Raw genomic sequence first — 12,668 nt, 5'->3', positions numbered from 1 at the left:
AGGGGAGCCAAAGTGGAGATGAAATGGTATTGCCGTTTCCACCAGGAACCAGGCCGAGGAAACAGCAGGACTGAGCGGGAGTGGTGTTCACAAAGGAGCCCGGCAACTGTCTTGAGGAGACCTGAAATACCGCTCCAACCTCTGTGAACCTAGCATATCGCCACGCTGTGGGGCAATAAAGCCAGCCCCCCAGCCGGTCACTGGGCAGCCAGCCAGGGTGTCCACAACTAAAGGACAGCAGCCCCCGAGCACACAGCACGCCTTGTCCCCGCGCGGCCGCCTGTCTGCTCTCTCCCACGCTCCTTCCCCTTTCTGGCTGGAGCTGAGCAGGCAGAGCCCGGAGCTGGCCTGGTGCCCCAGCGCATGGAGGTGTAGCTGGGCTCTGACCCAGCTCCCCAAACAGGTTCCATATGGCCCTCCCGGCCGCCCCACGTTCCCCTTCCCCACCTTGACTGTTTCTGAGATTAAAACCCTTTCTGGGTTGTCAGCTAACAGCCACAGGGAGGGGCTGCCTCGCTGCTTTTGGGCTGAGCTAGTGTGGAATACTCATCAGAAGGCTGGCTGCAGGGGACAGAGTTCCTGAGCTGTTGGGTAAGGGGGCGTGGAGGGGACAGGTGGCCTGAGCATGGAGAGCCCTCTGTCTGCTGCCTCAACCCAGCGGCAGCCTCTGGAGCAGTTCCTCAGGGTCTGGCCTTGCCATTGGGACCCCAAAACTCAAGGTGGGAACATGCAGTAATCTGGGCAGCTCTGCCCCTCTTCTGAAGCCAGATTTTTTTCTGCAGCTAAGAAGGATATGAAAACGAAGAAAGGGACAGCAGGAACGGGAAGGGAGTGGGCTGGAAGCAGGGAGGGGACCTGTCTGTGTAACCACTAGGAGCAAGCAGTTGGTCAGTCAGCAGGGGCGCCAGATACTATGCCGGGTAGGTCCCCAGTGTCCTTCCCTGCTGAACCCAGTGCTCACCCTTTGGTTGCTGGTCTGCGGGAAGTCTTGGGACCCTGGGACTGGAGTCTCAGGGTGGGGTGGGAGTTGAGGATGCTCCAGGCCTGCTTGGGACTTCAGCTATTTATCCTGGTATTAAAGTATCAGATAACCTAACTGCCAGCCCAGCAGTCCCGGCGGTCCTGCTGAACCTTCACCTTGGGTTGGAGCTTGGCTCAACTCTGGCTTTGGTTTCTTCCCTGGAAAGGCTTCTGTTGACTCTGAAACCTGAAGACACAGACACACAGCTGCGTGTGCATGTGTGTGTGTGCGTGACCTCTCTGGACACTCAGCACATCCAAGTGCCCAGGAAATCCATAAACATGTGCCTACCCTGGCACGTGGCCTGCACTTGCACCCTGTCCCAACCCCACCAAGTCCCCCCTGGAGACTCTCCAGACACAGAGGCACAGCTGACCCACTTCTGAGTCGCTGGCTGAACCATGTCCTGGGCATTTTAACTCTTATCCCTCCTCTATCCTGTCACACACCCAGGCCCAGGAGCTGGCCTGAATGTCTGGCACACCAAGCACTTGGAAAGCTCCCATCTGAACAGTCTCCCCACCAGCCTGTCCTCCCACCCCATCAGCCGCACCCTTGGCCTAGCTCTGGGCGCCCATCCTGCCCTCTTCTGAGATCAAAGCAGGCTCCCTGTCTGCTTTCAGTAAAGACATCTGGCTGTAGCAGGTGGTGATTTAGAATCTCAGCCCTGGAAGGGCCTCAGATCTTCATCCTGACTATCTCATTTTCCACGTGCAGACTCCGAGGAGGGAGGGCCACCGAGTTGGTGGCCATGCTGGGACTAGCTCTATGAACCCTGGCACTTCTCCAGCAACACCCTCACAAGCAAAAGGAGAGAGTGGACAAGGGCCCTCAGCCAAGCCAGAGCTTCCCCTGCGAGGACAAGTATGGTTAGAGGGAGGGAAAGACCTCCTTGGAGATAGATGTCTGATGGCATTGGGGTCCTGCCCTCACCCTTGTCACCTTCTGTCACCTCTCTGAGACCATATGGGGTGGGGGGACATCATGCTGGCTCAAGAAGACCCACAAGAGGTTGAAGGGCAATTTCAAGGGCATCATGATTTGTGAAACATTTTGGAAAACTGTGCAGGGGAGAGGTCCTGGGTAGAGAAACCCAGGTACCCTCAATCCCACTTTTTGTCCTTCTCCTCCCTTCCTCTTGCCCTCTCTTTAGCTGTGAAAGCTGCTGCTATGCACAAGGAAAGTATGAGAGCTTATTTTGTCTCTCCTTTTGGGGTGCTGTTTGGAAGTTTGGCACTGGGGAAGGATCAGTCATGGCCCCATCGAGCCCCAGAGGCCTGAGCTCTTTGAGTACATGTGTGGGGTGGGGGACTGTGTACCTAGCCCAACTTCCCACTGCCTCTCCCCATTGAGCCCAACTCCCTTACAAAGGACCCAGAAGCCCTTTCCAACAGTCCACACCCAGATGTCCTGGGCACAGTCGCAGTGGGAGACTTTGATTTCCCCCAGTTCTTTCCATCTTCCAAAAACTGGACCCTGTTAACTGCTTTCTTCTAAGATGTCTTTTCAATCGCGTCCTTGCAGCCATGCTCAAACTCTGTAGGGACTTTGGTCCTCTGACTTTCATGCCATTTCCCCACAGCATTGCATTTCTCTGCTAGGCCATGACCTCATAGTCCCAGCAAATGAGGTGGGGTATACTTGTTTAAGATATTAACAGTTATTTTTCCCCCTGGATTCACTCTGTGTTCTGCATTCGAGGTGCTGAGCCTGTGTGATCAAGAAGAAGGATGGGACAGGTGGTGAGTGGAAACAAAGGAGCCTGCCTGGCATGGATGCCCCAAAGCCCAACCTTAGAAGAAATGAGGATGAGGTGGCTTAGTAGAAAGGTGGGAGCAAGGTCTGGAGTGAAAGCAGGCATTGGCCTCCGAGGAGCTTCTCTGGAGAGCTGCAGAGGCACCAGCCCTGGGAGGGGAGGGCTGGGGGCAAGTCCAGGCACCTGGCTGCCCCACCCAGGTGAGGTCCAGACCTGAGAAATGGCCCCTGGGCCCTTGCACCTTGTAGGCAAGAGGCAGGAAAAAGGAAGGAATGAGGGTTGTCTTGGCAACAAGCTTTGTTGATTGATGGCTGTGCTCTGAGGACTGCACTGAGAGATGTCCCAGGGGACTGTGGGGCAAATGCTTCAGGGGTGCATACCAACAACCCCCAGAACTTCGGGTTATATAAGCACCTGTAACTCCAGCTTCTCCAGGGGAAGATTGGAGGGTTGCCCCAAACTCACTGAGACTGTGTCCATCATCACAGCTGAGTGGGAAGCTCAAGGCAGAGATTAAATTACTATGGAAAGATGAAATTATTTTGCCTTGCACAGTTGAGCTGCAGCCTGAGGGTGGTGCCTGCTGCACTGACACTTATTGACAGGTCCTAGGTGATGCCTTCCTTGATCCTCATGATTAGCTCCAGGGGGGACACACTGTGATTCCTCCCATTTTACAAATGAGGAAACTGAGCCAGAGAGGCACTGGGCTACTTGCTCAAGATCACAGAGCCGGCTTGTGATAGGAGTCAGATGCAGACCCATGTCTGTCTGACTCCTGAGCCCATGCTCTGCACTGCCCTGCCCTCTCTGCAGGCTCTCTTCCCCACCCTGGACTGTCCCACCTGGGGATGGGAGGTGTATTTCAACATCTTGGCCACAGGGTTAGTGGTTAGCCAGGGGTCTACACATACTCTGACAAACACTTCTGCTCCAGCCTGTGTTTTCTCCATAATGTCAATGTTTGGATTCTCCATCACCCAACCCCAGAGTATCCCTCCCCATCTACCTTTCCGGTTTGCCCTCACACAAGCTCAGAAGCAGATCCACCCACAGATGTGGCTTGGAAGGAGTGCATCACTGTGCTGTGATGGTTCCCTACCTTCTGGAGCACTGCGCTGATTTCATTGCACCTTACTATAGCTCTAGGAGGAGGCGAGGGGGGAACTGTGACCATTTTATAGGCAAAGCACTGAGGCTCAGGACTTGACTTAGGCTCCACTAGAACACTGAGCTGGAACCCAAAGGCAAATACCTCTTTCTTTCCCAAATGCTTCTGAGGCTGAGAATCACGTGATGTGTTCATTAAATAGGAATTCGTGGGTTCTAATTAAGACCTTTACATCATAATTTCAAAGCAGAGAGGGCAGTTCTCCTGCTTCTTTAGACAAAACTCTCACACCAGTGATTGGCAAATTTATTTGAAGTCTTGAAACCTCTTACATTAAAAATCTTTATGCTAGAGAGAAAATCAATGAAACAAATCCTCTGACCCATTTGAAGGGGTTGGAGGTGGCCACTCTGCTGCCCTGAGGCATTCCACAGAGGCCCAAGGGTACCCTCTGTGCCTGGGCTAAACCACACTCTCATCCAGGTCCACCACTTAGCAACCATGGCCTCAGGAATGTCAGTTAACTGCTCTGTGACTCAGCTTCTTCATCTGTACAATGGGGCAGTAATGTTATCTGTCTCATGGAATTATTGTGAGGATCAAATGGGCAAATGCCTGATAAGCGCAGAGAACAATGACTGGAACATATGAAGTGCTAAATAAATGACTGTCAAATAAATGACTGTCATTCACCAGCCATCCTGTCTTGGCTAATTACCTTTGGGGATTGTACCATGCATTAGCTGATTTAAATGGTTGCCTTGGGTAAAGGAATGGTTAAATGGGATCATCATCATAAGCCAGGGAGAAGAGAAGTCAAGTGAGTGGTAGATTCAATTGAATTATTTGGAGTGTTTAAAAAAAAAAAGTGGTCAGCATGTGGTGATCAGCTTGTGATGTATGCTGTTGTTTTGCACGGGGTGACCAGCCACCTCAGAGGCCATGGGCAGGATGGGTGTCTGCAGATCCTCAGCCACTTCTTGGGGGGAGAAGTTCCCACAGAGGCAGGCAGACATCAGAGGGAGGATGCACCAGTGTTTCCTTAATTGCTCAGGTGCCATCAGAGTTGCGTCAGGTCAGATCCTGGAAACCCTAAGTGGTTTCCCAGATGGGACCTTTGAGCTCTGCTAATTTGTTCCACCCTTTTCTTCTGGGGAACTCAGCAAAGGGATTATTCACTTCCCTTCCCTCTTTCCCCACAGGGCTCTTTTTAGAAAGGGTAGCTGTGTCTGCTCTGGCTGGAGGGAGCATTGGGAGGAAGACAAGGACAGCCATTGTCTCCCAGGCCCTGCTCTCTTCTCTGAGGGCCCTCAGACACATGTGGACATCCAGGGCCTTTGGTGGTTCCTGAAGAGAGGCTGGTGGCTGCCACAGAGGCTCTGGACCTCTCACAGAGGCACAGGGGGACTAAAGGCAAACCTCATTTACATCCAGGTGAAATTGGTTAGACCAATCATCAGAGGGCAGCCTGAGGGGAGGAAAAGAATCCCAGAAAGGAAGTGAGAGATCTGATCATGTTACTTACCTCCCTGACCAGTGGCTTCCATTAAGGATAAGGTCCCCAATCCTCCCTGCACACCTGTCCTGGTTGACTCAGGCTGCATGCCAGCCTCAATTTGCAATAGTTCCTTATGCCCTGACTTCAGCTAACAGTTGTTCCTTCTGCCTCAGGACCTTTGTTTATGTGCTGGCCATTATTGCTTTCCCCACCTCTTAATCTGTGCAGCTCTTCCTCAAGCTAAAGGCCTCAGTCTGAATGTCAGCCTCCCAGGGAACTGTTCCTTGAAGCTGTGCATACCCTTCCCCCAGCTCACCCTCACCCCCTGCCCCTTTCCAAATTGGATTAAGATATTTGGTCTTTAGATTTTACACACACTCAAGCTCTTTAGATTTCTCTTTCAGGGCACTTAGCACAGTTGAAACTTTTTCTTCAGTGTCCATCTGCTGGGACTTTTATCTGCTGATGGTTCACAGCCACATCAGTCACTGTGACCTGTCTGGTTTGCACGGAGCTGCCTCACTTTTGGTCACATCTCCTTCCAGGGGTGACCCATGGACAGTGACTGGCTCCTACTGGGATACAAAGACCCACTTGCCTCAATTTGAGACAACCCTCATTTCTAGAGTGCCGCATAGGATGACTACGACTGATTTCCATCTGCATTGCAGGCCGGCCCTCCTTGCCCAGTCCTCCTTCCTCGGTTCCTTGCGTCTCCTATGGTCACTCCTTGGCATCCTTTCTGCACACAGCTCTCTGGATCAGTCTGTTTTCAGTGAGCCCTGAAACCTTACCAGCTTCTCTCAAAGACCTTATTTTTTTTTCTCATCAGAACTTCTCAGGAAAGGCTCTGGTGAGTTCATTTACAAGGAGGTACCAGAGGTTGATAATAGCTCAGTGGGTTTCCTTTCTGAGAATCTTATGTCAAAGGGTATATGGTTTTTTAGGAATCAGCAAAGTGGGTAATAACATTGGAGCACTTCTGATTTCTCAGTGAATGAGGGACCATACCATGCCAGCAGCCCAGAGTAAGGCAGAGTAATCCTAAGTCTCTTCAAATGTTGGTTGATGAGGCTGGTACTCATCAGAACCACAGAGGTCTGCCATCTCGAGGTCACAGAGAGGGAAGCAGCCAAGTGTGCCCAAGAGGGGCCTCGTTAGCTGAGTGACTACTTCCCTTTGGAGCTTAGCTTCTTCAACTATAAAATGATAGCTCATAGTACCCATTATAAAACTGCATATACATATGGATTCAATCATGAGGAAGAGAGACACATTCGTTTGTATACACTGAAAGGCTAGAAACAAATGCCCTAGAACAAAGGTTCCCAAACTTTCTCTGTTTATGGTACCCTTAGAGTAATTTTTTATGGTCTTCTAGGCCAAAAGAAATACCAAAGAAGTCCTTTGATTAAGTGGTTAAGTCTAAATAACTCAAGGCATATTTCATAGCCATCTAAAAATAATACACATACATCGAAAGAAAAAAGGAAAAACCATTTATATTTCATTCTTAAATAACCACAGTTATTTACTAACGGGATATGCGCCAGGCACCACACGACTTCTCAAACCTTGGAATCATGTTGGACATCATCATCTCATTTCCTGTACCACAATGATTTTCACATGGTATTTGCTTTTTATCACAGCAACCAACAAAAAATGAGCTTCACAAAGATATGACATCGTTGAAAGGAATGTTGCATGATCTAACGCTGAAACTGGACAACGAGGCCTAGTCATTCGCAGAGCAACCAACAGATGTCACTGCAATTCCCTCAAAGCTTAAAATAACCCTGCGGTGTCTTTGTGGGTTTGTTGTGTCCAGATGCCTCAGTACACCATTTGGGAGCTATTGATTCTGATATTTCCCAAGTATTATGTCCTTATTAATAAAGAGATGTGGAAAAAGTGTAAAGAAAGAAGTGAAAATTATCCAAAATTCCACTCCCTGGGGATAACCACGATCAATATTAAGGCAATAGGCAATAGATTCAACATAAATTTGGGGAGGACACAGTTCAATCCACAGAACAACACAAATCAAAATGAGATCTTTAGTACGTGACACCTGCAGATTATGTATCCCCTAGTGGTATGGAAAGTGTGGACCTAGAGCTACATTTAAAAGTGATTAGATAATAAAATAGGAGGAGCCACTGAAATTAAAGCATGGTCTCTAGACATCAAGGAATTTAAAATCTATTTGGGAAAACAATATAAAAATCTGAAAGTTTGAAGAAAGATTTAAAGACAATTTGAGACATATGTGGAATAAATGCCACAAGGTACTGTGCCTTAGCCACAGTAGCTTTCTTAGTATCATTAAACTACAAGCTATTGCATACCTCTCCATCGATTCGCTCTCCCATAGTACATTGGGAGCTGATAGAAAATTCTACGAATATATGTGATCCTCCACGTTTGCCTGGATTAGGACTATCTGGTGCATAATCTCATGTACATGTGATGTATATATATATGTTTCATGTATATATGTGTTTAAAGAGCTATACCTAATTTATATAAAATCTTTATTTTGAAAGAATTTTTAAACTTACAGAAGAGTTGCAGAGAGAGTACTGAGAACTCCCTACACCCTTCCTCCAGCTTCCCCCAATGTTAATACCTCAAATAGCCATGGCGCACTAACCAAAACTAAGACATTAATGTTGATTCAATACTAGTCTCTACACTATAGACTTTATTTGGATTTTCTTAGTTTTTCCACTAATGTCTTTCTTCTGCTCAACTGAGATATCACATTGCATTTTATTATCCCATCTCCTCAGGCCCCCAATCTGTGACAGGTCTTCAGTCTTTCCTTGTGTTTCATGGTCTTGATACATTTGAGGAATACTTGTTAGGCCTTTTATAAAATGTCCCTCAATTTGGATTTGTCTGATGTTGATATGTCTCTTGACTAGTGGTGCTAACCTTGATTAACCTGCTTAAAGTGGTATCAGTTTGGTTTCTCCACTCTGAATGTGACTTTCCCCATTTCCCCAGCTCTGTATTATAAGTGAGACATAAATCCAGCCCACATTCACCCAGAGGAAAATTAAGCTAACCTCCTGGAGAGAAGAGTATCAAAGGATTTGTGGACATGTGTTAAAAATGCCATAGTAATTAATATGTTTTTTGGAGGAGGTACTTTGAGACTGTGTAAATATACTGTTTCTCCCTATAGTTTGGTCACTAGTTTTAGCAGCCATCAGTGCTAAACATTATTGTAATGTTTCACTAGTGATTTTCTATTTCCCTTAGCCCTCCTTCATTTGTTAATTAGAAGTCTTCTATAAGCCAGAGTTCTCTCTTTTGTACCATTTATTTACATCACTATGGTTTCATGGGGATATGTTTGCTGCTTAAATTGTTGCAACTTTGGCCATTGAAGTTCTTTCAGTTTGGCTTCTCTGCCTTTTGACTTTTTAAAAAAGCACTTCCTTACTGTCTGACACTCAAGATGCTTTAGGCTCATCTTGTATTTTCACTGCCCCAGACATAGAAATCAGGCATATCATCAAGGGGTCTGGTTCCTTTTACTGGACAATGGTATTTAGAAACCAAGATCTGGGCATGAAGCATGCCTATTGGTGCTGCTTCAAGATCCTCTCAGTGGACAGAAATAGGAAATGTGTATGTGTATACTAATTCATAGGTACACACATCTCTATCTCCTATCTATCTATCTATCTATCTGTCTATCACATCTATCATCTATCTTAAAATAAATATGTGTTCACACCATTATCTCAGATTCCAACCCAGCATAACAGGGTCCATACATTGAGTTTTAAATTTGGGCAATTATACATCTTTTGTTTCCAGAAGTTCAATCTGGTTCATTTGCAAAACTGTCACCCATTTTAAAGATACCATTTGTTGAGTTTTTTAAATGTATATATACCCATGTAACCACTACCACAATCAAGTTGGAGAATATTTCCATCACTACAAAATATTCCTTTTTGCCTTTTTCCAATAAGCCCCCATCCCATACCCAGGTAACCACTGATCTGCCATCTGTCATTATAGATTAGATTTGTCTTTTCTAGAGATTCATAAAAATCGTAATTGTAAGGTATATAGTCTTTTGTATCTGGCTTCTTTTGCTCATAAAAATCGTAATTGTAAGGTATATAGTCTTTTGTATCTATCTGGCTTCTTTTGCTCACTGTATTAGTTTCCTAGGGCTGCTGTAACAGTACTATACACTGAGTGGCTTACAACAGCAGAAACGTATTCTTTCACAGTTCAGGATAGAAGTGTGAAATTAGTGTGTTAGTAGGGTTGTTCCTTCTAGAGGCTCAGAGGGAGGGTCTGGTCCAGGCTTCTCTCCCGGTTCTGGTGGTTGCTGGTAGTCCTTGGTGTTCCTTGGTTTGCAGCAGCGTAAGTCAAGTCTCTTCCATCTCTACATGGCATTCTTCCTTGTGTCTCTGTGTCTCTTCTTTTATATGGACACCAATCCAGGATGACTGCATGTTAACTTGATTATATCTGCGAAGACCCTATTTCCAAATGAGGTCACGTTCACAGGTACATTCACAGGAGTTAGGACTTCAACACACCTTTTTGAAGGAACAATTCAACCTACAACTCTCAGCATAACAGTATGAAATTCATTCACACTGCTATGTGTATGAGAGTTTTGTTCCATTTTATTGATGAATAATATCCTATAGTATGGATATACCACATTTTTTAAATCCATTTTCTTGCTGTGAGCATATGAGTCGTTTCCAGTTTGTGGATGTTATGGATAAAGCTTTCTTTAACATTCCTGAGAAGATCATGAAGGCTCTAATTGCCTCACGTCCCCATCAATACTTGGTATTACCTAACTTTTAATTTGAACCATTTCAATAAATCTGTAATGGTAACTCAACTTGTTGTGGTTTTCTAATTTATATTCCTCTGATGACTAATAAAGTTAAGCATCTTTCATGGGCTTTTTGGCCATTGCAATATTTCTTTGGTGAAATGTTTACTCATCTTTTTACACATATTTTATAGGGTGGCTTGTCTTCTTACAAGTTTTGATAGTTCTTTATATATTCTGGATGCAAAATCCTTTGTCAGGTATGTGTATTGTAAATATTTTCTCCTAATCTGTGGCTTGACTTTTCATTTTTTAATGGTATCTTTCTAAGAGTAGAAAATTTCAATTTTAATTATCTAATTTATGAATTTTTTTTCTTTTAGGATCATGCTTTTTGTGTCCTACCTCAAAGCCACAAAGACTGTCTCCTATACATTCTTCTAGCAGTTTTAGTTTTTATGTTTAGGCCTTTGCCTATTTTGAGTATTTTTCTGTATAGTGTGAGGTAGAGGTTGAGATTTTTTTTCATATGGTTATCTGTTTGTCTTGCCAATGGGTTTCAGCCCCCGGCAAGTTCATTATGGATTCAGTGAGATCAAGGAATGAAAATGGAACATTCTTGGGGAGAAAGGGTTTATTACCCAGCTTATTCTCCTGGTAGCAATAGGTCAAGCACTAGAATTATGTCTGCATCCAACAGTCTGCAGGTATGTAAAACTCCTTCATCTCTGCCTACATGCAGAGTACTTTATATAAATCAGGTGAGGATCCTGGCCATAGGAGCCTTCACTTTATCCACACTGTTCCATAACAGTTTGTTGGAAAGACTAATCTTTTTACGTTTAAGTTCCTTATTATCTTTGTCAAATCAATTTACTACCATATATGTCTAGATTTACTTCTTGATTTTTCTATTCTGTTCCATTAATCTGTAAATATATCTATCCTTATGCTAATATTACATGGTTTGATTACTATAGCTTAATAATAAATCTTGAAATCAGGTAGTATAAGTTTCTCACTTTGCTCTTCCTTTCAACATTGTTTTGGCTATTCTAGGTTCTTTGCACTTTCATATAAATTCTTGAATTGGTGTTTCAATTTCTACCAAAAAAAAGCACCTTTGGGGAATTTTCCTGGTTTTGCATTAAATCTCTTAGTTGGGAATAAATGATGTATTTATAATATTGAATCTTTTGACTTATGAGTATGATATATTCACCATCAGTTTGGCAGTTCTCAGTGTACTGGCCTTGTACATGTTTCATTAAATTTATTTCTAAGTATTTTGAGATGCTATTGGTGTTCCAGATTGGTATCCCCCAAATCCTAAATGGTGTATTTCCATTTCAATTTCTAGTTGTTCATTGTTAGTGTATAGAGATTTAATTGGTTTCTATGTATGAACCTTGTATCCTTCAGTCTTGCTCACCTCACTTATTCTAGTAACTTTACATATTTTAAAAGATTTTCTATGTACACAATTGTGTTGCTTAAAAATAAAGACAGTTGCAGTTGTACTTCTTCTTTGCCAATCTGGATGCATTTATGTCTTAACTTACTGTAGTAGCCAGGATTCAAGTTAAATCTTGAATAGAGATAATGATACGAGATGTCTTTTTCAATAGAAGATGTTGAAATAATTGGAGAGCTGTATGAAAAACAAACAACTCCAGTGATTCCTGGCTCTGTGTGGCTCTGGGAAGCTTTCAGTCTGCTGCTCCCTGGTAATTGTTCTTTCCCCAGATGTTCTTTCCTCAGCCTCAGGTATGTACTTTATTCTGCACTGAGTGGAATTCAGCCAAAGATTCAAGGAGACTCCAGGAAAATTTTAGAAGCCTTTTCTCTGCCCAGCTCCCTTTTCTTTGGCGTTCTGTCCTGTAAATTCTAGGTATCTTGTCCTCCCCAGACTCCAATCTGTATCTCTTCAAATCAGTGAGGCTGCTGGACTCTGTGTTCCCCACCCTGCTTTGCATTCCAGAAAGTCCCTCCTTGCAGAAAGTTGGGGTAAGGTTTGATTTCATTTGTTGCTCTTCTCTCAATCTTGAGTTTCCTATTGCTCAGTGTTTGAAAACAGTTGTTTAATTGTCTATATTTGAGGATTCCAACATTTGCAGTCCTTAGGAATCTAAATCTGTGGTGACTTGTATCCTTGTGTGTGGTAACTTTCAATTGTGAGTTCACTTTTGTTAAACTTAATCTTTGGGCGTCAAAAGGGTCTCTGTGATGGGAACACCTTTATCCAGAGAGGATTTGTGTTTGGCTGAGAGCCGGAGAGGTACTTCTGACCTGGAACACCTATGGACAATATTAAGGGTCCCAGACCTAATTTAGGAGTATCAATTTCAATTCCCCCAACCTGCGGGTGGCTCTCTTTGGTGTTTCCAATAAATGTATTTAGCCTCAGGTCAATATTGCCTTTGGGTTTTAGCTTCTTGTGAGGTGTTTTCCCTCCTT

The 12,668-nt window shown here is 44.6% G+C and overlaps 1 long non-coding RNA gene across 1 annotated transcript; it reads left to right on the top strand.

Annotated features, from left to right (window-relative positions):
* The first annotated feature begins 423 nt into the window (after window positions 1-423).
* On the top strand, window positions 424-7,648 carry LOC108405046 (uncharacterized). The gene is made up of 3 exons (XR_012133195.1): window positions 424-591; window positions 783-2,850; window positions 7,039-7,648. It is a non-coding gene; the product is annotated as an uncharacterized lncRNA (long non-coding RNA).
* The last annotated feature ends 5,020 nt before the right edge of the window (window positions 7,649-12,668 follow it).

Source organism: Manis javanica, chromosome 7, assembly GCF_040802235.1.
Source record: "Manis javanica isolate MJ-LG chromosome 7, MJ_LKY, whole genome shotgun sequence".
Classification (NCBI taxonomy): Eukaryota; Metazoa; Chordata; class Mammalia; order Pholidota; family Manidae; genus Manis; species Manis javanica.
This window is presented reverse-complemented; position numbering and strand designations above follow the sequence as displayed.